This window comes from Bombus flavifrons, unplaced genomic scaffold (assembly GCF_040668555.2).
Source record: "Bombus flavifrons isolate JBK064 unplaced genomic scaffold, iyBomFlav1_principal scaffold0065, whole genome shotgun sequence".
In the NCBI taxonomy this organism is placed as follows: Eukaryota; Metazoa; Arthropoda; class Insecta; order Hymenoptera; family Apidae; genus Bombus; species Bombus flavifrons.
In genome coordinates this window covers 41,043-67,753 of record NW_027184810.1, presented here as the reverse complement: position 1 = coordinate 67,753, position 26,711 = coordinate 41,043, and positions in this window count along the sequence as shown.

Here is a 26,711-nt window from a genome sequence, read left to right as displayed (position 1 = left end):
TTTGAAAATTTTCGGACCGAACCGTTTTTTCGAGTTAACTCGGTAAAAAGCGTTATAAGGTAGGAATATTTTTGCATAAATCGTCCTAACTCGATGAAATACGTCGGGATTAAGCGTTTTTAGAATCGGCAGAAGCTCGAAAAAAAGTTTGGACCGATGCGACCGGTCGTTGGAACATAGAAAAATTCCGAGCCGGTACGTCGGGACTTAGAAAAATTCCGAGGCGAGAACATTATTTCGAGTTAACTCCGTTAAAAGCGTTATAAGGTACGAATATTATTGCATAAATCGTTCCAACTCGATGAAATACATCGGGATTAATGGTTTATTTAGTCGTGAAAATGTTTTTTAGAAACGGACCTATGCGTCCGGTCGTTGGAACTTTGAAAATTTTCGGACCGAACCGTTTTTTCGAGTTAACTCGGTAAAAAGCGTTATAAGGTAGGAATATTTTTGCATAAATCGTCCTAACTCGATGAAATACGTCGGGATTAAGCGTTTTTAGAATCGGCAGAAGGTCGAAAAAAAGTTTGGACCGATGCGACCGGTCGTTGGAACATAGAAAAATTCCGAGCCGGTACGTCGGGACTTAGAAAAATTCCGAGGCGAGAACATTATTTCGAGTTAACTCCGTTAAAAGCGTTATAAGGTACGAATGTTATTGCACAAATCGTTCCAACTCGATGAAATACATCGGGATTAATGGTTTATTTAGTCGTGAAAATGTTTTTTAGAAACGGACCTATGCGTCCGGTCGTTGGAACTTTGAAAATTTTCGGACCGAACCGTTTTTTCGAGTTAGCTCGGTAAAAAGCGTTATAAGGTAGGAATATTTTTGCATAAATCGTCCTAACTCGATGAAATACGTCGGGATTAAGCGTTTTTGGAATCGGCAGAAGCTCGAAAAAAAGTTTGGACCGATGCGACCGGTCGTTGGAACATAGAAAAATTCCGAGCCGGTACGTCGGGACTTAGAAAAATTCCGAGGCGAGAACATTATTTCGAGTTAACTCCGTTAAAAGCGTTATAAGGTACGAATATTATTGCATAAATCGTTCCAACTCGATGAAATACATCGGGATTAATGGTTTATTTAGTCGTGAAAATGTTTTTTAGAAACGGACCTATGCGTCCGGTCGTTGGAACTTTGAAAATTTTCGGACCGAACCGTTTTTTCGAGTTAACTCGGTAAAAAGCGTTATAAGGTAGGAATATTTTTGCATAAATCGTCCTAACTCGATGAAATACGTCGGGATTAAGCGTTTTTAGAATCGGCAGAAGGTCGAAAAAAAGTTTGGACCGATGCGACCGGTCGTTGGAACATAGAAAAATTCCGAGCCGGTACGTCGGGACTTAGAAAAATTCCGAGGCGAGAACATTATTTCGAGTTAACTCCGTTAAAAGCGTTATAAGGTACGAATGTTATTGCACAAATCGTTCCAACTCGATGAAATACATCGGGATTAATGGTTTATTTAGTCGTGAAAATGTTTTTTAGAAACGGACCTATGCGTCCGGTCGTTGGAACTTTGAAAATTTTCGGACCGAACCGTTTTTTCGAGTTAGCTCGGTAAAAAGCGTTATAAGGTAGGAATATTTTTGCATAAATCGTCCTAACTCGATGAAATACGTCGGGATTAAGCGTTTTTAGAATCGGCAGAAGCTCGAAAAAAAGTTTGGACCGATGCGACCGGTCGTTGGAACATAGAAAAATTCCGAGCCGGTACGTCGGGACTTAGAAAAATTCCGAGGCGAGAACATTATTTCGAGTTAACTCCGTTAAAAGCGTTATAAGGTACGAATATTATTGCATAAATCGTTCCAACTCGATGAAATACATCGGGATTAATGGTTTATTTAGTCGTGAAAATGTTTTTTAGAAACGGACCTATGCGTCCGGTCGTTGGAACTTTGAAAATTTTCGGACCGAACCGTTTTTTCGAGTTAACTCGGTAAAAAGCGTTATAAGGTAGGAATATTTTTGCATAAATCGTCCTAACTCTATGAAATACGTCGGGATTAAGCGTTTTTAGAATCGGCAGAAGCTCGAAAAAAAGTTTGGACCGATGCGACCGGTCGTTGGAACATAGAAAAATTCCGAGCCGGTACGTCGGGACTTAGAAAAATTCCGAGGCGAGAACATTATTTCGAGTTAACTCCGTTAAAAGCGTTATAAGGTACGAATATTATTGCATAAATCGTTCCAACTCGATGAAATACATCGGGATTAATGGTTTATTTAGTCGTGAAAATGTTTTTTAGAAACGGACCTATGCGTCCGGTCGTTGGAACTTTGAAAATTTTCGGACCGAACCGTTTTTTTCGAGTTAACTCGGTAAAAAGCGTTATAAGGTAGGAATATTTTTGCATAAATCGTCCTAACTCGATGAAATACGTCGGGATTAAGCGTTTTTAGAATCGGCAGAAGGTCGAAAAAAAGTTTGGACCGATGCGACCGGTCGTTGGAACATAGAAAAATTCCGAGCCGGTACGTCGGGACTTAGAAAAATTCCGAGGCGAGAACATTATTTCGAGTTAACTCCGTTAAAAGCGTTATAAGGTACGAATGTTATTGCACAAATCGTTCCAACTCGATGAAATACATCGGGATTAATGGTTTATTTAGTCGTGAAAATGTTTTTTAGAAACGGACCTATGCGTCCGGTCGTTGGAACTTTGAAAATTTTCGGACCGAACCGTTTTTTCGAGTTAGCTCGGTAAAAAGCGTTATAAGGTAGGAATATTTTTGCATAAATCGTCCTAACTCGATGAAATACGTCGGGATTAAGCGTTTTTAGAATCGGCAGAAGCTCGAAAAAAAGTTTGGACCGATGCGACCGGTCGTTGGAACATAGAAAAATTCCGAGCCGGTACGTCGGGACTTAGAAAAATTCCGAGGCGAGAACATTATTTCGAGTTAACTCCGTTAAAAGCGTTATAAGGTACGAATATTATTGCATAAATCGTTCCAACTCGATGAAATACATCGGGATTAATGGTTTATTTAGTCGTGAAAATGTTTTTTAGAAACGGACCTATGCGTCCGGTCGTTGGAACTTTGAAAATTTTCGGACCGAACCGTTTTTTCGAGTTAACTCGGTAAAAAGCGTTATAAGGTAGGAATATTTTTGCATAAATCGTCCTAACTCTATGAAATACGTCGGGATTAAGCGTTTTTAGAATCGGCAGAAGCTCGAAAAAAAGTTTGGACCGATGCGACCGGTCGTTGGAACATAGAAAAATTCCGAGCCGGTACGTCGGGACTTAGAAAAATTCCGAGGCGAGAACATTATTTCGAGTTAACTCCGTTAAAAGCGTTATAAGGTACGAATATTATTGCATAAATCGTTCCAACTCGATGAAGTACATCGGGATTAATGGTTTATTTAGTCGTGAAAATGTTTTTTAGAAACGGACCTATGCGTCCGGTCGTTGGAACTTTGAAAATTTTCGGACCGAACCGTTTTTTCGAGTTAACTCGGTAAAAAGCGTTATAAGGTAGGAATATTTTTGCATAAATCGTCCTAACTCGATGAAAAACGTCGGGATTAAGCGTTTTTAGAATCGGCAGAAGGTCGAAAAAAAGTTTGGACCGATGCGACTGGTCGTTGGAACATAGAAAAATTCCGAGCCGGTACGTCGGGACTTAGAAAAATTCCGAGGCGAGAACATTATTTCGAGTTAACTCCGTTAAAAGCGTTATAAGGTACGAATATTATTGCATAAATCGTTCCAACTCGATGAAATACATCGGGATTAATGGTTTATTTAGTCGTGAAAATGTTTTTTAGAAACGGACCTATGCGTCCGGTCGTTGGAACTTTGAAAATTTTCGGACCGAACCGTTTTTTCGAGTTAACTCGGTAAAAAGCGTTATAAGGTAGGAATATTTTTGCATAAATCGTCCTAACTCGATGAAATACGTCGGGATTAAGCGTTTTTAGAATCGGCAGAAGGTCGAAAAAAAGTTTGGACCGATGCGACCGGTCGTTGGAACATAGAAAAATTCCGAGCCGGTACGTCGGGACTTGGAAAAATTCCGAGGCGAGAACATTATTTCGAGTTAACTCCGTTAAAAGCGTTATAAGGTACGAATGTTATTGCACAAATCGTTCCAACTCGATGAAATACATCGGGAATAATGGTTTATTTAGTCGTGAAAATGTTTTTTAGAAACGGACCTATGCGTCCGGTCGTTGGAACTTTGAAAATTTTCGGACCGAACCGTTTTTTCGAGTTAACTCGGTAAAAAGCGTTATAAGGTAGGAATATTTTTGCATAAATCGTCCTAACTCGATGAAATACGTCGGGATTAAGCGTTTTTAGAATCGGCAGAAGCTCGAAAAAAAGTTTGGACCGATGCGACCGGTCGTTGGAACATAGAAAAATTCCGAGCCGGTACGTCGGGCTTAGAAAAATTCCGAGGCGAGAACATTATTTCGAGTTAACTCCGTTAAAAGCGTTATAAAGTACGAATATTATTGCATAAATCGTTCCAACTCGATGAAATACATCGGGATTAATGGTTTATTTAGTCGTGAAAATGTTTTTTAGAAACGGACCTATGCGTCCGGTCGTTGGAACTTTGAAAATTTTCGGACCCAACCGTTTTTTCGAGTTAACTCGGTAAAAAGCGTTATAAGGTAGGAATATTTTTGCATAAATCGTCCTAACTCGATGAAATACGTCGGGATTAAGCGTTTTTAGAATCGGCAGAAGGTCGAAAAAAAGTTTGGACCGATGCGACCGGTCGTTGGAACATAGAAAAATTCCGAGCCGGTACGTCGGGACTTAGAAAAATTCCGAGGCGAGAACATTATTTCGAGTTAACTCCGTTAAAAGCGTTATAAGGTACGAATGTTATTGCACAAATCGTTCCAACTCGATGAAATACATCGGGATTAATGGTTTATTTAGTCGTGAAAATGTTTTTTAGAAACGGACCTATGCGTCCGGTCGTTGGAACTTTGAAAATTTTCGGACCGAACCGTTTTTTCGAGTTAGCTCGGTAAAAAGCGTTATAAGGTAGGAATATTTTTGCATAAATCGTCCTAACTCGATGAAATACGTCGGGTTTAAGCGTTTTTAGAATCGGCAGAAGGTCGAAAAAAAGTTTGGACCGATGCGACCGGACGTTGGAACATAGAAAAATTCCGAGCCGGTACGTCGGGCTTAGAAAAATTCCGAGGCGAGAACATTATTTCGAGTTAACTCCGTTAAAAGCGTTATAAAGTACGAATATTATTGCATAAATCGTTCCAACTCGATGAAATACATCGGGATTAATGGTTTATTTAGTCGTGAAAATGTTTTTTAGAAACGGACCTATGCGTCCGGTCGTTGGAACTTTGAAAATTTTCGGACCGAACCGTTTTTTCGAGTTAACTCGGTAAAAAGCGTTATAAGGTAGGAATATTTTTGCATAAATCGTCCTAACTCGACGAAATACGTCGGGATTAAGCGTTTTTAGAATCGGCAGAAGGTCGAAAAAAAGTTTGGACCGATGCGACCGGTCGTTGGAACATAGAAAAATTCCGAGCCGGTACGTCGGGACTTAGAAAAATTCCGAGGCGAGAACATTATTTCGAGTTAACTCCGTTAAAAGCGTTATAAGGTACGAATATTATTGCATAAATCGTTCCAACTCGATGAAATACATCGGGATTAATGGTTTATTTAGTCGTGAAAATGTTTTTTAGAAACGGACCTATGCGTCCGGTCGTTGGAACTTTGAAAATTTTCGGACCGAACCGTTTTTTCGAGTTAACTCGGTAAAAAGCGTTATAAGGTAGGAATATTTTTGCATAAATCGTCCTAACTCGATGAAATACGTCGGGATTAAGCGTTTTTAGAATCGGCAGAAGGTCGAAAAAAAGTTTGGACCGATGCGACCGGTCGTTGGAACATAGAAAAATTCCGAGCCGGTACGTCGGGACTTAGAAAAATTCCGAGGCGAGAACATTATTTCGAGTTAACTCCGTTAAAAGCGTTATAAGGTACGAATGTTATTGCACAAATCGTTCCAACTCGATGAAATACATCGGGATTAATGGTTTATTTAGCCGTGAAAATGTTTTTTAGAAACGGACCTATGCGTCCGGTCGTTGGAACTTTGAAAATTTTCGGACCGAACCGTTTTTTCGAGTTAGCTCGGTAAAAAGCGTTATAAGGTAGGAATATTTTTGCATAAATCGTCCTAACTCGATGAAATACGTCGGGATTAAGCGTTTTTAGAATCGGCAGAAGCTCGAAAAAAAGTTTGGACCGATGCGACCGGTCGTTGGAACATAGAAAAATTCCGAGCCGGTACGTCGGGACTTGGAAAAATTCCGAGGCGAGAACATTATTTCGAGTTAACTCCGTTAAAAGCGTTATAAGGTACGAATATTATTGCATAAATCGTTCCAACTCGATGAAGTACATCGGGATTAATGTTTTATTTAGTCGTGAAAATGTTTTTTAGAAACGGACCTATGCGTCCGGTCGTTGGAACTTTGAAAATTTTCGGACCGAACCGTTTTTTCGAGTTAACTCGGTAAAAAGCGTTATAAGGTAGTAATATTTTTGCATAAATCGTCCTAACTCGATGAAATACGTCGGGATTGAGCGTTTTTAGAATCGGCAGAAGGTCGAAAAAAAGTTTGGACCGATGCGACCGGTCGTTGGAACATAGAAAAATTCCGAGCCGGTACGTCGGGACTTGGAAAAATTCCGAGGCGAGAACATTATTTCGAGTTAACTCCGTTAAAAGCGTTATAAGGTACGAATATTATTGCATAAATCGTTCCAACTCGATGAAATACATCGGGATTAATGGTTTATTTAGTCGTGAAAATGTTTTTTAGAAACGGACCTATGCGTCCGGTCGTTGGAACTTTGAAAATTTTCGGACCGAACCGTTTTTTCGAGTTAACTCGGTAAAAAGCGTTATAAGGTAGGAATATTTTTGCATAAATCGTCCTAACTCGATGAAATACGTCGGGATTAAGCGTTTTTAGAATCGGCAGAAGGTCGAAAAAAAGTTTGGACCGATGCGACCGGTCGTTGGAACATAGAAAAATTCCGAGCCGGTACGTCGGGACTTAGAAAAATTCCGAGGCGAGAACATTATTTCGAGTTAACTCCGTTAAAAGCGTTATAAGGTACGAATGTTATTGCACAAATCGTTCCAACTCGATGAAATACATCGGGATTAATGGTTTATTTAGTCGTGAAAATGTTTTTTAGAAACGGACCTATGCGTCCGGTCGTTGGAACTTTGAAAATTTTCGGACCGAACCGTTTTTTCGAGTTAGCTCGGTAAAAAGCGTTATAAGGTAGGAATATTTTTGCATAAATCGTCCTAACTCGATGAAATACGTCGGGATTAAGCGTTTTTAGAATCGGCAGAAGCTCGAAAAAAAGTTTGGACCGATGCGACCGGTCGTTGGAACATAGAAAAATTCCGAGCCGGTACGTCGGGACTTAGAAAAATTCCGAGGCGAGAACATTATTTCGAGTTAACTCCGTTAAAAGCGTTATAAGGTACGAATATTATTGCATAAATCGTTCCAACTCGATGAAATACATCGGGATTAATGGTTTATTTAGTCGTGAAAATGTTTTTTAGAAACGGACCTATGCGTCCGGTCGTTGGAACTTTGAAAATTTTCGGACCGAACCGTTTTTTCGAGTTAACTCGGTAAAAAGCGTTATAAGGTAGGAATATTTTTGCATAAATCGTCCTAACTCTATGAAATACGTCGGGATTAAGCGTTTTTAGAATCGGCAGAAGCTCGAAAAAAAGTTTGGACCGATGCGACCGGTCGTTGGAACATAGAAAAATTCCGAGCCGGTACGTCGGGACTTGGAAAAATTCCGAGGCGAGAACATTATTTCGAGTTAACTCCGTTAAAAGCGTTATAAGGTACGAATATTATTGCATAAATCGTTCCAACTCGATGAAGTACATCGGGATTAATGGTTTATTTAGTCGTGAAAATGTTTTTTAGAAACGGACCTATGCGTCCGGTCGTTGGAACTTTGAAAATTTTCGGACCGAACCGTTTTTTCGAGTTAACTCGGTAAAAAGCGTTATAAGGTAGGAATATTTTTGCATAAATCGTCCTAACTCGATGAAAAACGTCGGGATTAAGCGTTTTTAGAATCGGCAGAAGGTCGAAAAAAAGTTTGGACCGATGCGACTGGTCGTTGGAACATAGAAAAATTCCGAGCCGGTACGTCGGGACTTAGAAAAATTCCGAGGCGAGAACATTATTTCGAGTTAACTCCGTTAAAAGCGTTATAAGGTACGAATATTATTGCATAAATCGTTCCAACTCGATGAAATACATCGGGATTAATGGTTTATTTAGTCGTGAAAATGTTTTTTAGAAACGGACCTATGCGTCCGGTCGTTGGAACTTTGAAAATTTTCGGACCGAACCGTTTTTTCGAGTTAACTCGGTAAAAAGCGTTATAAGGTAGGAATATTTTTGCATAAATCGTCCTAACTCGATGAAATACGTCGGGATTAAGCGTTTTTAGAATCGGCAGAAGGTCGAAAAAAAGTTTGGACCGATGCGACCGGTCGTTGGAACATAGAAAAATTCCGAGCCGGTACGTCGGGACTTGGAAAAATTCCGAGGCGAGAACATTATTTCGAGTTAACTCCGTTAAAAGCGTTATAAGGTACGAATGTTATTGCACAAATCGTTCCAACTCGATGAAATACATCGGGATTAATGGTTTATTTAGTCGTGAAAATGTTTTTTAGAAACGGACCTATGCGTCCGGTCGTTGGAACTTTGAAAATTTTCGGACCGAACCGTTTTTTCGAGTTAACTCGGTAAAAAGCGTTATAAGGTAGGAATATTTTTGCATAAATCGTCCTAACTCGATGAAATACGTCGGGATTAAGCGTTTTTAGAATCGGCAGAAGCTCGAAAAAAAGTTTGGACCGATGCGACCGGTCGTTGGAACATAGAAAAATTCCGAGCCGGTACGTCGGGACTTAGAAAAATTCCGAGGCGAGAACATTATTTCGAGTTAACTCCGTTAAAAGCGTTATAAGGTACGAATGTTATTGCACAAATCGTTCCAACTCGATGAAATACATCGGGATTAATGGTTTATTTAGCCGTGAAAATGTTTTTTAGAAACGGACCTATGCGTCCGGTCGTTGGAACTTTGAAAATTTTCGGACCGAACCGTTTTTTCGAGTTAGCTCGGTAAAAAGCGTTATAAGGTAGGAATATTTTTGCATAAATCGTCCTAACTCGATGAAATACGTCGGGATTAAGCGTTTTTAGAATCGGCAGAAGCTCGAAAAAAAGTTTGGACCGATGCGACCGGTCGTTGGAACATAGAAAAATTCCGAGCCGGTACGTCGGGACTTGGAAAAATTCCGAGGCGAGAACATTATTTCGAGTTAACTCCGTTAAAAGCGTTATAAGGTACGAATATTATTGCATAAATCGTTCCAACTCGATGAAGTACATCGGGATTAATGTTTTATTTAGTCGTGAAAATGTTTTTTAGAAACGGACCTATGCGTCCGGTCGTTGGAACTTTGAAAATTTTCGGACCGAACCGTTTTTTCGAGTTAACTCGGTAAAAAGCGTTATAAGGTAGTAATATTTTTGCATAAATCGTCCTAACTCGATGAAATACGTCGGGATTGAGCGTTTTTAGAATCGGCAGAAGGTCGAAAAAAAGTTTGGACCGATGCGACCGGTCGTTGGAACATAGAAAAATTCCGAGCCGGTACGTCGGGACTTGGAAAAATTCCGAGGCGAGAACATTATTTCGAGTTAACTCCGTTAAAAGCGTTATAAGGTACGAATATTATTGCATAAATCGTTCCAACTCGATGAAGTACATCGGGATTAATGTTTTATTTAGTCGTGAAAATGTTTTTTAGAAACGGACCTATGCGTCCGGTCGTTGGAACTTTGAAAATTTTCGGACCGAACCGTTTTTTCGAGTTAACTCGGTAAAAAGCGTTATAAGGTAGTAATATTTTTGCATAAATCGTCCTAACTCGATGAAATACGTCGGGATTGAGCGTTTTTAGAATCGGCAGAAGGTCGAAAAAAAGTTTGGACCGATGCGACCGGTCGTTGGAACATAGAAAAATTCCGAGCCGGTACGTCGGGACTTAGAAAAATTCCGAGGCGAGAACATTATTTCGAGTTAACTCCGTTAAAAGCGTTTTAAGGTACGAATATTATTGCATAAATCGTTCCAACTCGATGAAATACATCGGGATTAATGGTTTATTTAGTCGTGAAAATGTTTTTTAGAAACGGACCTATGCGTCCGGTCGTTGGAACTTTGAAAATTTTCGGACCGAACCGTTTTTTCGAGTTAACTCGGTAAAAAGCGTTATAAGGTAGGAATATTTTTGCATAAATCGTCCTAACTCGATGAAATACGTCGGGATTAAGCGTTTTTAGAATCGGCAGAAGGTCGAAAAAAAGTTTGGACCGATGCGACCGGTCGTTGGAACATAGAAAAATTCCGAGCCGGTACGTCGGGACTTGGAAAAATTCCGAGGCGAGAACATTATTTCGAGTTAACTCCGTTAAAAGCGTTATAAGGTACGAATATTATTGCATAAATCGTTCCAACTCGATGAAGTACATCGGGATTAATGTTTTATTTAGTCGTGAAAATGTTTTTTAGAAACGGACCTATGCGTCCGGTCGTTGGAACTTTGAAAATTTTCGGACCGAACCGTTTTTTCGAGTTAACTCGGTAAAAAGCGTTATAAGGTAGTAATATTTTTGCATAAATCGTCCTAACTCGATGAAATACGTCGGGATTGAGCGTTTTTAGAATCGGCAGAAGGTCGAAAAAAAGTTTGGACCGATGCGACCGGTCGTTGGAACATAGAAAAATTCCGAGCCGGTACGTCGGGACTTGGAAAAATTCCGAGGCGAGAACATTATTTCGAGTTAACTCCGTTAAAAGCGTTATAAGGTACGAATATTATTGCATAAATCGTTCCAACTCGATGAAGTACATCGGGATTAATGTTTTATTTAGTCGTGAAAATGTTTTTTAGAAACGGACCTATGCGTCCGGTCGTTGGAACTTTGAAAATTTTCGGACCGAACCGTTTTTTCGAGTTAACTCGGTAAAAAGCGTTATAAGGTAGTAATATTTTTGCATAAATCGTCCTAACTCGATGAAATACGTCGGGATTGAGCGTTTTTAGAATCGGCAGAAGGTCGAAAAAAAGTTTGGACCGATGCGACCGGTCGTTGGAACATAGAAAAATTCCGAGCCGGTACGTCGGGACTTAGAAAAATTCCGAGGCGAGAACATTATTTCGAGTTAACTCCGTTAAAAGCGTTTTAAGGTACGAATATTATTGCATAAATCGTTCCAACTCGATGAAATACATCGGGATTAATGGTTTATTTAGTCGTGAAAATGTTTTTTAGAAACGGACCTATGCGTCCGGTCGTTGGAACTTTGAAAATTTTCGGACCGAACCGTTTTTTCGAGTTAACTCGGTAAAAAGCGTTATAAGGTAGGAATACTTTTGCATAAATCGTCCTAACTCGATGAAAAACGTCGGGATTAAGCGTTTTTAGAATCGGCAGAAGGTCGAAAAAAAGTTTGGACCGATGCGACCGGTCGTTGGAACATAGAAAAATTCCGAGCCGGTACGTCGGGACTTAGAAAAATTCCGAGGCGAGAACATTATTTCGAGTTAACTCCGTTAAAAGCGTTATAAGGTACGAATATTATTGCATAAATCGTTCCAACTCGATGAAATACATCGGGATTAATGATTTATTTAGTCGTGAAAATGTTTTTTAGAAACGGACCTATGCGTCCGGTCGTTGGAACTTTGAAAATTTTCGGACCGAACCGTTTTTTCGAGTTAGCTCGGTAAAAAGCGTTATAAGGTAGGAATATTTTTGCATAAATCGTCCTAACTCGATGAAATACGTCGGGTGTAAGCGTTTTTAGAATCGGCAGAAGGTCGAAAAAAAGTTTGGACCGATGCGACCGGACGTTGGAACATAGAAAAATTCCGAGCCGGTACGTCGGGCTTAGAAAAATTCCGAGGCGAGAACATTATTTCGAGTTAACTCCGTTAAAAGCGTTATAAAGTACGAATATTATTGCATAAATCGTTCCAACTCGATGGAATACATCGGGATTAATGGTTTATTTAGTCGTGAAAATGTTTTTTAGAAACGGACCTATGCGTCCGGTCGTTGGAACTTTGAAAATTTTCGGACCGAACCGTTTTTTCGAGTTAACTCGGTAAAAAGCGTTATAAGGTAGGAATATTTTTGCATAAATCGTCCTAACTCGACGAAATACGTCGGGATTAAGCGTTTTTAGAATCGGCAGAAGGTCGAAAAAAAGGTTGGACCGATGCGACCGGTCGTTGGATCATAGAAAAATTCCGAGCCGGTACGTCGGGACTTAGAAAAATTCCGAGGCGAGAACATTATTTCGAGTTAACTCCGTTAAAAGCGTTATAAGGTACGAATATTATTGCATAAATCGTTCCAACTCGATGAAATACATCGGGATTAATGGTTTATTTAGTCGTGAAAATGTTTTTTAGAAACGGACCTATGCGTCCGGTCGTTGGAACTTTGAAAATTTTCGGACCGAACCGTTTTTTCGAGTTAACTCGGTAAAAAGCGTTATAAGGTAGGAATATTTTTGCATAAATCGTCCTAACTCGATGAAATACGTCGGGATTAAGCGTTTTTAGAATCGGCAGAAGGTCGAAAAAAAGTTTGGACCGATGCGACCGGACGTTGGAACATAGAAAAATTCCGAGCCGGTACGTCGGGACTTAGAAAAAAACCGAGGCGAGAACATTATTTCGAGTTAACTCCGTTATAAGCGTTATAAGGTACGAATATTATTGCATAAATCGTTCCAGCTCGATGAAATACATCGGGATTAATGGTTTATTTAGTCGTGAAAATGTTTTTTAGAAACGGACCTATGCGTCCGGTCGTTGGAACTTTGAAAATTTTCGGACCGAACCGTTTTTTCGAGTTAACTCGGTAAAATGCGTTATAAGGTAGGAATATTTTTGCATAAATCGTCCTAACTCGATGAAATACGTCGGGATTAAGCGTTTTTAGAATCGGCAGAAGGTCGAAAAAAAGGTTGGACCGATGCGACCGGTCGTTGGAACATAGAAAAATTCCGAGCCGGTACGTCGGGACTTAGAAAAATTCCGAGGCGAGAACATTATTTCGAGTTAACTCCGTTAAAAGCGTTATAAGGTACGAATATTATTGCATAAATCGTTCCAACTCGATGAAATACATCGGGATTAATGGTTGGTTTAGTCGTGAAAATGTTTTTTAGAAACGGACCTATGCGTCCGGTCGTTGGAACTTTGAAAATTTTCGGACCGAACAGTTTTTTCGAGTTAACTCGGTAAAAAGCGTTATAAGGTAGGAATATTTTTGCATAAATCGTCCTAACTCGATGAAATACGTCGGGATTAAGCGTTTTTAGAATCGGCAGAAGGTCGAAAAAAAGTTTGGACCGATGCGACCGGACGTTGGAACATAGAAAAATTCCGAGCCGGTACGTCGGGCTTAGAAAAATTCCGAGGCGAGAACATTATTTCGAGTTAACTCCGTTAAAAGCGTTATAAAGTACGAATATTATTGCATAAATCGTTCCAACTCGATGGAATACATCGGGATTAATGGTTTATTTAGTCGTGAAAATGTTTTTTAGAAACGGACCTATGCGTCCGGTCGTTGGAACTTTGAAAATTTTCGGACCGAACCGTTTTTTCGAGTTAACTCGGTAAAAAGCGTTATAAGGTAGGAATATTTTTGCATAAATCGTCCTAACTCGACGAAATACGTCGGGATTAAGCGTTTTTAGAATCGGCAGAAGGTCGAAAAAAAGGTTGGACCGATGCGACCGGTCGTTGGATCATAGAAAAATTCCGAGCCGGTACGTCGGGACTTAGAAAAATTCCGAGGCGAGAACATTATTTCGAGTTAACTCCGTTAAAAGCGTTATAAGGTACGAATATTATTGCATAAATCGTTCCAACTCGATGAAATACATCGGGATTAATGGTTTATTTAGTCGTGAAAATGTTTTTTAGAAACGGACCTATGCGTCCGGTCGTTGGAACTTTGAAAATTTTCGGACCGAACCGTTTTTTCGAGTTAACTCGGTAAAAAGCGTTATAAGGTAGGAATATTTTTGCATAAATCGTCCTAACTCGATGAAATACGTCGGGATTAAGCGTTTTTAGAATCGGCAGAAGGTCGAAAAAAAGTTTGGACCGATGCGACCGGACGTTGGAACATAGAAAAATTCCGAGCCGGTACGTCGGGACTTAGAAAAAAACCGAGGCGAGAACATTATTTCGAGTTAACTCCGTTATAAGCGTTATAAGGTACGAATATTATTGCATAAATCGTTCCAGCTCGATGAAATACATCGGGATTAATGGTTTATTTAGTCGTGAAAATGTTTTTTAGAAACGGACCTATGCGTCCGGTCGTTGGAACTTTGAAAATTTTCGGACCGAACCGTTTTTTCGAGTTAACTCGGTAAAATGCGTTATAAGGTAGGAATATTTTTGCATAAATCGTCCTAACTCGATGAAATACGTCGGGATTAAGCGTTTTTAGAATCGGCAGAAGGTCGAAAAAAAGGTTGGACCGATGCGACCGGTCGTTGGAACATAGAAAAATTCCGAGCCGGTACGTCGGGACTTAGAAAAATTCCGAGGCGAGAACATTATTTCGAGTTAACTCCGTTAAAAGCGTTATAAGGTACGAATATTATTGCATAAATCGTTCCAACTCGATGAAATACATCGGGATTAATGGTTGGTTTAGTCGTGAAAATGTTTTTTAGAAACGGACCTATGCGTCCGGTCGTTGGAACTTTGAAAATTTTCGGACCGAACAGTTTTTTCGAGTTAACTCGGTAAAAAGCGTTATAAGGTAGGAATATTTTTGCATAAATCGTCCTAACTCGATGAAATACGTCGGGATTAAGCGTTTTTAGAATCGGCAGAAGGTCGAAAAAAAGTTTGGACCGATGCGACCGGACGTTGGAACATAGAAAAATTCCGAGCCGGTACGTCGGGACTTGGAAAAAAACCGAGGCGAGAACATTATTTCGAGTTAACTCCGTTAAAAGCGTTATAAGGTACGAATATTATTGCATAAATCGTTCCAACTCGATGAAATACATCGGGATTAATGGTTTATTTAGTCGTGAAAATGTTTTTTAGAAACGGACCTATGCGTCCGGTCGTTGGAACTTTGAAAATTTTCGGACCGAACCGTTTTTTCGAGTTAACTCGGTAAAAAGCGTTATAAGGTAGGAATATTTTTGCATAAATCGTCCTAACTCGATGAAATACGTCGGGATTAAGCGTTTTTAGAATCGGCAGAAGGTCGAAAAAAAGTTTGGACCGATGCGACCGGTCGTTGGAACATAGAAAAATTCCGAGCCGGTACGTCGGGACTTGGAAAAATTCCGAGGCGAGAACATTATTTCGAGTTAACTCCGTTAAAAGCGTTATAAGGTACGAATATTATTGCATAAATCGTTCCAACTCGATGAAGTACATCGGGATTAATGTTTTATTTAGTCGTGAAAATGTTTTTTAGAAACGGACCTATGCGTCCGGTCGTTGGAACTTTGAAAATTTTCGGACCGAACCGTTTTTTCGAGTTAACTCGGTAAAAAGCGTTATAAGGTAGTAATATTTTTGCATAAATCGTCCTAACTCGATGAAATACGTCGGGATTGAGCGTTTTTAGAATCGGCAGAAGGTCGAAAAAAAGTTTGGACCGATGCGACCGGTCGTTGGAACATAGAAAAATTCCGAGCCGGTACGTCGGGACTTAGAAAAATTCCGAGGCGAGAACATTATTTCGAGTTAACTCCGTTAAAAGCGTTATAAGGTACGAATATTATTGCATAAATCGTTCCAACTCGATGAAATACATCGGGATTAATGATTTATTTAGTCGTGAAAATGTTTTTTAGAAACGGACCTATGCGTCCGGTCGTTGGAACTTTGAAAATTTTCGGACCGAACCGTTTTTTCGAGTTAACTCGGTAAAAAGCGTTATAAGGTAGGAATATTTTTGCATAAATCGCCCTAACTCGATGAAATACGTCGGGATTAAGCGTTTTTAGAATCGGCAGAAGGTCGAAAAAAAGTTTGGACCGATGCGACCGGTCGTTGGAACATAGAAAAATTCCGAGCCGGTACGTCGGGACTTAGAAAAATTCCGAGGCGAGAACATTATTTCGAGTTAACTCCGTTAAAAGCGTTATAAGGTACGAATGTTATTGCACAAATCGTTCCAACTCGATGAAATACATCGGGATTAATGGTTTATTTAGTCGTGAAAATGTTTTTTAGAAACGGACCTATGCGTCCGGTCGTTGGAACTTTGAAAATTTTCGGACCGAACCGTTTTTTCGAGTTAACTCGGTAAAAAGCGTTATAAGGTAGGAATATTTTTGCATAAATCGTCCTAACTCGATGAAATACGTCGGGATTAAGCGTTTTTAGAATCGGCAGAAGCTCGAAAAAAAGTTTGGACCGATGCGACCGGTCGTTGGAACATAGAAAAATTCCGAGCCGGTACGTCGGGACTTAGAAAAATTCCGAGGCGAGAACATTATTTCGAGTTAACTCCGTTAAAAGCGTTATAAGGTACGAATGTTATTGCACAAATCGTTCCAACTCGATGAAATACATCGGGATTAATGGTTTATTTAGTCGTGAAAATGTTTTTTAGAAACGGACCTATGCGTCCGGTCGTTGGAACTTTGAAAATTTTCGGACCGAACCGTTTTTTCGAGTTAACTCGGTAAAAAGCGTTAGAAGGTAGGAATATTTTTGCATAAATCGTCCTAACTCGATGAAAAACGTCGGGATTAAGCGTTTTTAGAATCGGCAGAAGGTCGAAAAAAAGTTTGGACCGATGCGACCGGTCGTTGGAACATAGAAAAATTCCGAGCCGGTACGTCGGGCTTAGAAAAATTCCGAGGCGAGAACATTATTTCGAGTTAACTCCGTTAAAAGCGTTATAAAGTACGAATATTATTGCATAAATCGTTCCAACTCGATGAAATACATCGGGATTAATGGTTTATTTAGTCGTGAAAATGTTTTTTAGAAACGGACCTATGCGTCCGGTCGTTGGAACTTTGAAAATTTTCGGACCGAACCGTTTTTTCGAGTTAACTCGGTAAAAAGCGTTATAAGGTAGGAATATTTTTGCATAAATCGTCCTAACTCGATGAAATACGTCGGGATTAAGCGTTTTTAGAATCGGCAGAAGCTCGAAAAAAAGTTTGGACCGATGCGACCGGTCGTTGGAACATAGAAAAATTCCGAGCCGGTACGTCGGGACTTAGAAAAATTCCGAGGCGAGAACATTATTTCGAGTTAACTCCGTTAAAAGCGTTATAAGGTACGAATGTTATTGCACAAATCGTTCCAACTCGATGAAATACATCGGGATTAATGGTTTATTTAGTCGTGAAAATGTTTTTTAGAAACGGACCTATGCGTCCGGTCGTTGGAACTTTGAAAATTTTCGGACCGAACCGTTTTTTCGAGTTAGCTCGGTAAAAAGCGTTATAAGGTAGGAATATTTTTGCATAAATCGTCCTAACTCGACGAAATACGTCGGGATTAAGCGTTTTTAGAATCGGCAGAAGGTCGAAAAAAAGTTTGGACCGATGCGACCGGTCGTTGGAACATAGAAAAATTCCGAGCCGGTACGTCGGGACTTAGAAAAATTCCGAGGCGAGAACATTATTTCGAGTTAACTCCGTTAAAAGCGTTATAAAGTACGAATATTATTGCATAAATCGTTAGAACTCGATGAAATACATCGGGATTAATGGTTTATTTAGTCGTGAAAATGTTTTTTAGAAACGGACCTATGCGTCCGGTCGTTGGAACTTTGAAAATTTTCGGACCGAACCGTTTTTTCGAGTTAACTCGGTAAAAAGCGTTATAAGGTAGGAATATTTTTGCATAAATCGTCCTAACTCGATGAAAAACGTCGGGATTAAGCGTTTTTAGAATCGGCAGAAGGTCGAAAAAAAGTTTGGACCGATGCGACCGGTCGTTGGAACATAGAAAAATTCCGAGCCGGTACGTCGGGCTTAGAAAAATTCAGAGGCGAGAACATTATTTCGAGTTAACTCCGTTAAAAGCGTTATAAAGTACGAATATTATTGCATAAATCGTTCCAACTCGATGAAATACATCGGGATTAATGGTTTATTTAGTCGTGAAAATGTTTTTTAGAAACGGACCTATGCGTCCGGTCGTTGGAACTTTGAAAATTTTCGGACCGAACCGTTTTTTCGAGTTAACTCGGTAAAAAGCGTTATAAGGTAGGAATATTTTTGCATAAATCGTCCTAACTCGATGAAATACGTCGGGATTAAGCGTTTTTAGAATCGGCAGAAGGTCGAAAAAAAGTTTGGACCGATGCGACCGGACGTTGGAACATAGAAAAATTCCGAGCCGGTACGTCGGGCTTAGAAAAATTCCGAGGCGAGAACATTATTTCGAGTTAACTCCGTTGAAAGCGTTATAAAGTACGAATATTATTGCATAAATCGTTCCAACTCGATGAAATACATCGGGATTAATGGTTTATTTAGTCGTGAAAATGTTTTTTAGAAACGGACCTATGCGTCCGGTCGTTGGAACTTTGAAAATTTTCGGACCGAACCGTTTTTTCGAGTTAGCTCGGTAAAAAGCGTTATAAGGTAGGAATATTTTTGCATAAATCGTCCTAACTCGACGAAATACGTCGGGATTAAGCGTTTTTAGAATCGGCAGAAGGTCGAAAAAAAGTTTGGACCGATGCGACCGGTCGTTGGAACATAGAAAAATTCCGAGCCGGTACGTCGGGACTTAGAAAAATTCCGAGGCGAGAACATTATTTCGAGTTAACTCCGTTAAAAACGTTATAAGGTACGAATATTATTGCATAAATCGTTCCAACTCGATGAAATACATCGGGATTAATGGTTTATTTAGTCGTGAAAATGTTTTTTAGAAACGGACCTATGCGTCCGGTCGTTGGAACTTTGAAAATTTTCGGACCGAACCGTTTTTTCGAGTTAACTCGGTAAAAAGCGTTATAAGGTAGGAATATTTTTGCATAAATCGTCCTAACTCGATGAAATACGTCGGGATTAAGCGTTTTTAGAATCGGCAGAAGCTCGAAAAAAAGTTTGGACCGATGCGACCGGTCGTTGGAACATAGAAAAATTCCGAGCCGGTACGTCGGGACTTAGAAAAATTCCGAGGCGAGAACATTATTTCGAGTTAACTCCGTTAAAAGCGTTATAAGGTACGAATATTATTGCATAAATCGTTCCAACTCGATGAAATACATCGGGATTAATGGTTTATTTAGTCGTGAAAATGTTTTTTAGAAACGGACCTATGCGTCCGGTCGTTGGAACTTTGAAAATTTTCGGACCGAACCGTTTTTTCGAGTTAACTCGGTAAAAAGCGTTATAAGGTAGGAATATTTTTGCATAAATCGTCCTAACTCGACGAAATACGTCGGGATTAAGCGTTTTTAGAATCGGCAGAAGGTCGAAAAAAAGTTTGGACCGATGCGACCGGTCGTTGGAACATAGAAAAATTCCGAGCCGGTACGTCGGGACTTAGAAAAATTCCGAGGCGAGAACATTATTTCGAGTTAACTCCGTTAAAAGCGTTATAAGGTACGAATATTATTGCATAAATCGTTCCAACTCGATGAAATACATCGGGATTAATGGTTTATTTAGTCGTGAAAATGTTTTTTAGAAACGGACCTATGCGTCCGGTCGTTGGAACTTTGAAAATTTTCGGACCGAACCGTTTTTTCGAGTTAACTCGGTAAAAAGCGTTATAAGGTAGGAATATTTTTGCATAAATCGTCCTAACTCGATGAAATACGTCGGGATTAAGCGTTTTTAGAATCGGCAGAAGGTCGAAAAAAAGTTTGGACCGATGCGACCGGACGTTGGAACATAGAAAAATTCCGAGCCGGTACGTCGGGCTTAGAAAAATTCCGAGGCGAGAACATTATTTCGAGTTAACTCCGTTAAAAGCGTTATAAAGTACGAATATTATTGCATAAATCGTTAGAACTCGATGAAATACATCGGGATTAATGGTTTATTTAGTCGTGAAAATGTTTTTTAGAAACGGACCTATGCGTCCGGTCGTTGGAACTTTGAAAATTTTCGGACCGAACCGTTTTTTCGAGTTAACTCGGTAAAAAGCGTTATAAGGTAGGAATATTTTTGCATAAATCGTCCTAACTCGATGAAATACGTCGGGATTAAGCGTTTTTAGAATCGGCAGAAGGTCGAAAAAAAGTTTGGACCGATGCGACCGGACGTTGGAACATAGAAAAATTCCGAGCCGGTACGTCGGGCTTAGAAAAATTCCGAGGCGAGAACATTATTTCGAGTTAACTCCGTTAAAAGCGTTATAAAGTACGAATATTATTGCATAAATCGTTCCAACTCGATGAAATACATCGGGATTAATGGTTTATTTAGTCGTGAAAATGTTTTTTAGAAACGGACCTATGCGTCCGGTCGTTGGAACTTTGAAAATTTTCGGACCGAACCGTTTTTTCGAGTTAACTCGGTAAAAAGCGTTATAAGGTAGGAATATTTTTGCATAAATCGTCCTAACTCGATGAAATACGTCGGGATTAAGCGTTTTTAGAATCGGCAGAAGCTCGAAAAAAAGTTTGGACCGATGCGACCGGTCGTTGGAACATAGAAAAATTCCGAGCCGGTACGTCGGGACTTAGAAAAATTCCGAGGCGAGAACATTATTTCGAGTTAACTCCGTTAAAAGCGTTATAAGGTACGAATATTATTGCATAAATCGTTCCAACTCGATGAAATACATCGGGATTAATGGTTTATTTAGTCGTGAAAATGTTTTTTAGAAACGGACCTATGCGTCCGGTCGTTGGAACTTTGAAAATTTTCGGACCGAACCGTTTTTTCGAGTTAACTCGGTAAAAAGCGTTATAAGGTAGGAATATTTTTGCATAAATCGTCCTAACTCGATGAAATACGTCGGGATTAAGCGTTTTTAGAATCGGCAGAAGGTCGAAAAAAAGTTTGGACCGATGCGACCGGTCGTTGGAACATAGAAAAATTCCGAGCCGGTACGTCGGGACTTGGAAAAATTCCGAGGCGAGAACATTATTTCGAGTTAACTCCGTTAAAAGCGTTATAAGGTACGAATATTATTGCATAAATCGTTCCAACTCGATGAAGTACATCGGGATTAATGGTTTATTTAGTCGTGAAAATGTTTTTTAGAAACGGACCTATGCGTCCGGTCGTTGGAACTTTGAAAATTTTCGGACCGAACCGTTTTTTCGAGTTAACTCGGTAAAAAGCGTTATAAGGTAGTAATATTTTTGCATAAATCGTCCTAACTCGATGAAATACGTCGGGATTGAGCGTTTTTAGAATCGGCAGAAGGTCGAAAAAAAGTTTGGACCGATGCGACCGGTCGTTGGAACATAGAAAAATTCCGAGCCGGTACGTCGGGACTTAGAAAAATTCCGAGGCGAGAACATTATTTCGAGTTAACTCCGTTAAAAGCGTTTTAAGGTACGAATATTATTGCATAAATCGTTCCAACTCGATGAAATACATCGGGATTAATGGTTTATTTAGTCGTGAAAATGTTTTTTAGAAACGGACCTATGCGTCCGGTCGTTGGAACTTTGAAAATTTTCGGACCGAACCGTTTTTTCGAGTTAACTCGGTAAAAAGCGTTATAAGGTAGGAATATTTTTGCATAAATCGTCCTAACTCGATGAAATACGTCGGGATTAAGCGTTTTTAGAATCGGCAGAAGCTCGAAAAAAAGTTTGGACCGATGCGACCGGTCGTTGGAACATAGAAAAATTCCGAGCCGGTACGTCGGGACTTAGAAAAATTCCGAGGCGAGAACATTATTTCGAGTTAACTCCGTTAAAAGCGTTATAAGGTACGAATATTATTGCATAAATCGTTCCAACTCGATGAAATACATCGGGATTAATGGTTTATTTAGTCGTGAAAATGTTTTTTAGAAACGGACCTATGCGTCCGGTCGTTGGAACTTTGAAAATTTTCGGACCGAACCGTTTTTTCGAGTTAACTCGGTAAAAAGCGTTATAAGGTAGGAATATTTTTGCATAAATCGTCCTAACTCGATGAAATACGTAGGGATTAAGCGTTTTTAGAATCGGCAGAAGGTCGAAAAAAAGTTTGGACCGATGCGACCGGTCGTTGGAACATAGAAAAATTCCGAGCCGGTACGTCGGGACTTAGAAAAATTCCGAGGCGAGAACATTATTTCGAGTTAACTCCGTTAAAAGCGTTATAAGGTACGAATATTATTGCATAAATCGTTGCAACTCGATGAAATACATCGGGATTAATGGTTTATTTAGTCGTGAAAATGTTTTTTAGAAACGGACCTATGCGTCCGGTCGTTGGAACTTTGAAAATTTTCGGACCGAACCGTTTTTTCGAGTTAACTCGGTAAAAAGCGTTATAAGGTAGGAATATTTTTGCATAAATCGTCCTAACTCGATGAATTACGTCGGGATTAAGCGTTTTTAGAATCGGCAGAAGGTCGAAAAAAAGTTTGGACCGATGCGACCGGTCGTTGGAACATAGAAAAATTCCGAGCCGGTACGTCGGGACTTAGAAAAATTCCGAGGCGAGAACATTATTTCGAGTTAACTCCGTTAAAAGCGTTATAAGGTACGAATATTATTGCATAAATCGTTCCAACTCGATGAAATACATCGGGATTAATGGTTTATTTAGTCGTGAAAATGTTTTTTAGAAACGGACCTATGCGTCCGGTCGTTGGAACTTTGGAAATTTTCGGACCGAACCGTTTTTTCGAGTTAACTCGGTAAAAAGCGTTATAAGGTAGGAATATTTTTGCATAAATCGTCCTAACTCGATGAAATACGTCGGGATTAAGCGTTTTTAGAATCGGCAGAAGGTCGAAAAAAAGTTTGGACCGATGCGACCGGTCGTTGGAACATAGAAAAATTCCGAGCCGGTACGTCGGGACTTAGAAAAATTCCGAGGCGAGAACATTATTTCGAGTTAACTCCGTTAAAAGCGTTATAAGGTACGAATATTATTGCATAAATCGTTCCAACTCGATGAAATACATCGGGATTAATGGTTTATTTAGTCGTGAAAATGTTTTTTAAAAACGGACCTATGCGTCCGGTCGTTGGAACTTTGAAAATTTTCGGACCGAACCGTTTTTTCGAGTTAACTCGGTAAAAAGCGTTATAAGGTAGGAATATTTTTGCATAAATCGTCCTAACTCGATGAAATACGTCGGGATTAAGCGTTTTTAGAATCGGCAGAAGGTCGAAAAAAAGTTTGGCCCGATGCGACCGGTCGTTGGAACATAGAAAAATTCCGAGCCGGTACGTCGGGACTTAGAAAAATTCCGAGGCGAGAACATTATTTCGAGTTAACTCCGTTAAAAGCGTTATAAGGTACGAATATTATTGCATAAATCGTTCCAACTCGATGAAATACATCGGGATTAATTGTTTATTTAGTCGTGAAAATGTTTTTTAGAAACGGACCTATGCGTCCGGTCGTTGGAACTTTGGAAATTTTCGGACCGAACCGTTTTTTCGAGTTAACTCGGTAAAAAGCGTTATAAGGTAGGAATATTTTTGCATAAATCGTCCTAACTCGATGAAATACGTCGGGATTAAGCGTTTTTAGAATCGGCAGAAGGTCGAAAAAAAGTTTGGACCGATGCGACCGGTCGTTGGAACATAGAAAAATTCCGAGCCGGTACGTCGGGACTTAGAAAAATTTCGAGGCGAGAACATTATTTCGAGTTAACTCCGTTAAAAGCGTTATAAGGTACGAATATTATTGCATAAATCGTTCCAACTCGATGAAATACATCGGGATTAATGGTTTATTTAGTCGTGAAAATGTTTTTTAGAAACGGACCTATGCGTCCGGTCGTTGGAACTTTGAAAATTTTCGGACCGAACCGTTTTTTCGAGTTAACTCGGTAAAAAGCGTTATAAGGTAGGAATATTTTTGCATAAATCGTCCTAACTCGATGAAATACGTCGGGATTAAGCGTTTTTAGAATCGGCAGAAGGTCGAAAAAAAGTTTGGACCGATGCGACCGGTCGTTGGAACATAGAAAAATTCCGAGCCGGTACGTCGGGACTTAGAAAAATTCCGAGGCGAGAACATTATTTCGAGTTAACTCCGTTAAAAGCGTTATAAGGTACGAATATTATTGCATAAATCGTTCCAACTCGATGAAATACATCGGGATTAATGGTTTATTTAGTCGAGAAAATGTTTTTTAGAAACGGACCTATGCGTCCGGTCGTTGGAACTTTGAAAATTTTCGGACCGAACCGTTTTTTCGAGTTAACTCGGTAAAAAGCGTTATAAGGTAGGAATATTTTTGCATAAATCGTCCTAACTCGACGAAATACGTCGGGATTAAGCGTTTTTAGAATCGGCAGAAGGTCGAAAAAAAGTTTGGACCGATGCGACCGGTCGTTGGAACATAGAAAAATTCCGAGCCGGTACGTCGGGACTTAGAAAAATTCCGAGGCGAGAAGATTATTTCGAGTTAACTCCGTTAAAAGCGTTATAAGGTACGAATATTATTGCATAAATCGTTCCAACTCGATGAAATACATCGGGATTAATGGTTTATTTAGTCGTGAAAATGTTTTTTAGAAACGGACCTATGCGTCCGGTCGTTGGAACTTTGAAAATTTTCGGACGGAACCGTTTTTTCGAGTTAGCTCGGTAAAAAGCGTTATAAGGTAGGAATATTTTTGCATAAATCGTCCTAACTCGATGAAATACGTCGGGATTAAGCGTTTTTAGAATCGGCAGAAGGTCGAAAAAAAGTTTGGACCGATGCGACCGGTCGTTGGAACATAGAAAAATTCCGAGCCGGTACGTCGGGACTTGGAAAAATTCCGAGGCGAGAACATTATTTCGAGTTAACTCCGTTAAAAGCGTTATAAGGTACGAATATTATTGCATAAATCGTTCCAACTCGATGAAATACATCGGGATTAATGGTTTATTTAGTCGTGAAAATGTTTTTTAGAAACGGACCTATGCGTCCGGTCGTTGGAACTTTGAAAATTTTCGGACGGAACCGTTTTTTCGAGTTAGCTCGGTAAAAAGCGTTATAAGGTAGGAATATTTTTGCATAAATCGTCCTAACTCGATGAAATACGTCGGGATTAAGCGTTTTTAGAATCGGCAGAAGGTCGAAAAAAAGTTTGGACCGATGCGACCGGTCGTTGGAACATAGAAAAATTCCGAGCCGGTACGTCGGGACTTAGAAAAATTCCGAGGCGAGAACATTATTTCGAGTTAACTCCGTTAAAAGCGTTATAAGGTACGAATATTATTGCATAAATCGTTCCAACTCGATGAAATACATCGGGATTAATGGTTTATTTAGTCGAGAAAATGTTTTTTAGAAACGGACCTATGCGTCCGGTCGTTGGAACTTTGAAAATTTTCGGACGGAACCGTTTTTTCGAGTTAACTCGGTAAAAAGCGTTATAAGGTAGGAATATTTTTGCATAAATCGTCCTAACTCGATGAAATACGTCGGGATTAAGCGTTTTTAGAATCGGCAGAAGGTCGAAAAAAAGTTTGGACCGATGCGACCGGTCGTTGGAACATAGAAAAATTCCGAGCCGGTACGTCGGGACTTAGAAAAATTCCGAGGCGAGAACATTATTTCGAGTTAACTCCGTTAAAAGCGTTATAAGGTACGAATATTATTGCATAAATCGTTCCAACTCGATGAAATACATCGGGATTAATGGTTTATTTAGTCGTGAAAATGTTTCTTAGAAACGGACCTATGCGTCCGGTCGTTGGAACTTTGAAAATTTTCGGACCGAACCGTTTTTTCGAGTTAGCTCGGTAAAAAGCGTTATAAGGTAGGAATATTTTTGCATAAATCGTCCTAACTCGATGAAATACGTCGGGATTAAGCGTTTTTAGAATCGGCAGAAGGTCGAAAAAAAGTTTGGACCGATGCGACCGGTCGTTGGAACATAGAAAAATTCCGAGCCGGTACGTCGGGACTTGGAAAAATTCCGAGGCGAGAACATTATTTCGAGTTAACTCCGTTAAAAGCGTTATAAGGTACGAATATTATTGCATAAATCGTTCCAACTCGATGAAATACATCGGGATTAATGGTTTATTTAGTCGTGAAAATGTTTTTTAGAAACGGACCTATGCGTCCGGTCGTTGGAACTTTGAAAATTTTCGGACGGAACCGTTTTTTCGAGTTAGCTCGGTAAAAAGCGTTATAAGGTAGGAATATTTTTGCATAAATCGTCCTAACTCGATGAAATACGTCGGGATTAAGCGTTTTTAGAATCGGCAGAAGGTCGAAAAAAAGTTTGGACCGATGCGACCGGTCGTTGGAACATAGAAAAATTCCGAGCCGGTACGTCGGGACTTAGAAAAATTCCGAGGCGAGAACATTATTTCGAGTTAACCGTTAAAAGCGTTATAAGGTACGAATATTATTGCATAAATCGTTCCAACTCGATGAAATACATCGGGATTAATGGTTTATTTAGTCGTGAAAATGTTTTTTAGAAACGGACCTA